The sequence below is a fragment of the Austrofundulus limnaeus genome, unplaced genomic scaffold (assembly GCF_001266775.1).
Source record: "Austrofundulus limnaeus strain Quisiro unplaced genomic scaffold, Austrofundulus_limnaeus-1.0 Scaffold416, whole genome shotgun sequence".
In the NCBI taxonomy this organism is placed as follows: domain Eukaryota; kingdom Metazoa; phylum Chordata; class Actinopteri; order Cyprinodontiformes; family Rivulidae; genus Austrofundulus; species Austrofundulus limnaeus.
Window position 1 is genome coordinate 5,159 of NW_013952818.1, and position 3,540 is coordinate 8,698.

The 3,540-nt window shown below is 40.0% G+C and overlaps 1 long non-coding RNA gene across 1 annotated transcript in view; it reads left to right on the forward strand.

The window, feature by feature from the left end:
* Positions 1–2,956: 2,956 nt before the first annotated feature.
* The window catches only part of LOC106528985 (uncharacterized), a 17,492-nt gene continuing 16,908 nt past the window's right edge, over positions 2,957–3,540 (forward strand). The window contains exon 1 of the long non-coding RNA XR_001311571.1: positions 2,957–3,141. This is a non-coding gene — a long non-coding RNA (uncharacterized LOC106528985). The remainder of the gene's footprint in view (positions 3,142–3,540) is intronic.

A 3,540-nucleotide genomic window follows, 5' to 3' on the forward strand; every position in this document is an offset into this window, starting at 1 on the left:
TGAGGGAGAAATGAGATATGTCCTCTTTTCTCCTGTAACTTTGATAAACATTCTCTGATTATCAAAATGCGTAATACTCTCAGTTAAGAGAACAATAAATCAAATAAGAAAAGATTTTTCTGTTTATTATCTGATTTAGAAGGAAGAGAATGTCTCTTTTAATGGTTAAGGTGACCTGGGGTTGCCTAGATTCAGTTCTAAGTGGGACAGAGTTTTTGTCCCTTCAAAGGCCCATCAGAGGACTGAGAGTCCAAGACAGTTTCCTGGATATTTTAACTCGAGGTGACCCCTACAACTTTTCTATAGTTTACTATGAAGTAATTTATGTGTTTACATAAAGTTCTTTGCAAAGTATAAATTATTTTTCATATAATTTCTTAATTTGACAGATTTCTCCCCTAAAATGTCTATTTAAATCAAAGAGAGTACAGGATCATAATTCATGAAGTCATTTAGTACTATTCATTTTTCATATTTGATATTGTATGAATTATATTTATCACAGTAGTTACCTCTTAGTTTAGTTTTAGATATATTAAAGGTTTGCACATCCAGACAAAACACCTAATTATTGCTAAAACATTAGGATTGACTTGTGCAGATATGCTGTATATGATAAACTACAACCAGCTGAAACTGTCCCACAGAGAGAACTTCGTGAGTTTAAGGAAAATAAAATTCAAACAGAGACACATCTTTGCTGTAATCTGGTATCTACAAATATTCATATTTTAACGTTAAACAGAAGAAAACAGCTGTTGCCTCGTGCCTGACAGAAAACAGTCTGAGCGCATGCACACGGGAGAGCTCTCTCTTTCGGACCTGGAGTTTGGTCACGCGCTCAAGTTACACGTCTGTAAGATAATGATAAAGCTCGGAACACATTGCTTGATAAAAAGTTAGACTTTAGATACAAAACTCCGGAAAGGTCAGGGCTCAGTTAGGGAGGAGGTGTGAGGTGGGGGTAACGGTGTACCAGTTCAGGTATTGCACCGGTTGAAATGGACTGCTCATGCGCGAACACATACGTTTAATTCTTAAATGTTTAATAATTTATTACACTACTTCATAGGGAGACGGGCCGTTCTTTTAGGGTAGCGGGTCGCGGCGTCATCTTGGAAAAAAGTAGAGAAAACTATGTTTGGTCCTGCAGTCTGTCTCTCTCCTTACAGACTGTAGCACCTGCCCTGCTCTGCTCTGATTGGCTAAAACTGTGACTCTGGTTCTCTTTATTGGTTGAAAGCTGCATCAGTCAAATCCAGCCAGATAGAAGCCCCCCAAAACACACATTTTTTTTCTCTCCTCCTCTTCACCTTTAAGGAATCCACAGCGGAGACAAAGAAATGTGTCCTGCCTGACAAAACTTAAGACCCTTGAGTAACGTATTCAAGACTAACTTACACATTATTGTAGGAGAGAGCCTAAGATGAAATAAGCTTTTTCCCACATCTCTTATACACAGGGTTATGAGGAAAATTTTTACCAAGGGATTTCTCACAATGTTAATATCGTGACTGTGCGAAGTGAAAATGACACAATAAGTGGAACGCTCAGACGAGTTCAATTTGAATCATAATTACTATGCAATCATTTATTTACACAAATTAAACATCATCTGTTACACTTGATCGTGGGTATTCAGTTTCCTGTACAAGCGTCAGCTTGTAGGTGACGTGTCACAGGACACGTCACCCAAACACATCAGCCTTTTACCTGATGATGACTTCTTAAGGCACCCTCGGAGTAGAAAAACTGGCTCGCCTCCTATCAGTCAGTGAACTGTTGTCAGCTCGCTTACCGGTCATTGGCCAACAGGTGTCATTTTCAGGTAACTTTGCGTCTGTTTCAGTCCAAGCCAGAAAAATTCAAGCCGTATCCGGTTTCTCCATCAAAATAAAATCATCTTCCCATCGGAAGGTAAAAAACACATGCTTAGAGGCTTGAAGCCTTGAGTGGGAACACCGACAGGCTTGTCGGCTCCCTGGCTGTAAAATCCACCTTAATTGGCTCGTGGGATTAGATCTTACAGCCCCAAAGCTGAGATTCTCCGAAGAGAACCCAGCCATCTTCATTGTTTGAATGAGGAAGTCAGAGTGTGCTTAAAGCCGTCCGGGTTAGTAATAAGAACGGACAAACTTTGGTTCCSCCCTCAGGCTTAGAGATGAGTCAGAGAAAGAAAGATACAGATTTGCCAGGCAGGCGCCAGTCAAGGTTAAATTCTGTGGTTGTGCAACAACAGCATGATAACCTCTTTAGCTCCCTTCTGATAGACTCTAAAAGAAATCACTGCACAACATTTATGATGATTAACTGTAACATTTCTGTTTATAATCAGCTCTGAACCATTCTGTCACTCCAGATAAATGAAAGATTTTCTCAGGAAAAATCCACAATTATATTACTGTGTTCACAGTAAAATAAAACTGTGATTTACATAAAAACACAATGAAAACATTTTAATCAGATTCTCTGTGATTTTTATACCATTATAAATCTTTAAGGCACAATAATAAAAAAAATAGTTGTTCCACTTTTCCTGTGACAGTCATTATCATGATTTAACAAATGCATAAACATTCTTAGTTAAACGGCAAATGAATCACAAACAGAAGAGATTGATCTGTCCATTGTCTGATCAAGAGAACTGAGGGGTTCTCTTCCATGGGTAGAATGACCTGTCATGGCCAGTTTGTAACAGAGTTCCTGTCCTCTTGTCAGGCCTGTCTGAGGCCTGCTTAGAGGCAGAAAATCTTGTTTCTTCACTCGAGGTGACCCCTACATTATTCATAAATTCAATACTTTTAAAGACCCTTACATTTAGGGTGTATTCAGACCAGGAAAGTCCTTTGGTCCACTTGTTTGGTCCGGACCAAAAATGGACTTTATTTTTTTCGTTTGGTGCGGTTTGCATTCACATTGTGTCCTGATGCATCTCACTTCTTCCAGCAGACAAAAGGAAGGTGCACAGTTATTCTGAACCAGAAGGACTATGAAGATAAGATCATGACACTCCTTAGCGACACGACCACATACGAGCCGCTGAAGAGAGATCCAGGAAGTGGGTACAAGAAGAAACTAATAGATTGCCTGAAAAGTTTAGAGCAGGACAAGGCTATTAATCGGATTCTGTATCATAGACTTGTTACATCGCTCTTTATGTGCGTTCCTGTTGATAAGGCGGTGGAGTTGGTCTGTGTAAGATTAAAATCAGACACCACTCTTATGGTACATTTATACCAAATGCATTTTGAGCATCAGGAGCATCTGGTTTACATGCAAAGTCAATGGTGGATGCACATCTGGGGGCGTCAAGAAGCCGAGTAGCGTGTCTGGCGCCATGTACAAAGCATCCGACGCACGAGTTTGAAAATCTGAACTTTTGATGCTCGATGCGTCGCATCAACCAATCAGAGAGACTCTGTTCAGTGACGCACTGGTGACGAGGCGGAAATACCGGAAGCCCGGGAAATCAGATATCACAAACAATGGAGGAAAAACTGATAGTCTGGTCATTTATAATCGTTCTAGTGTCCGTTATCG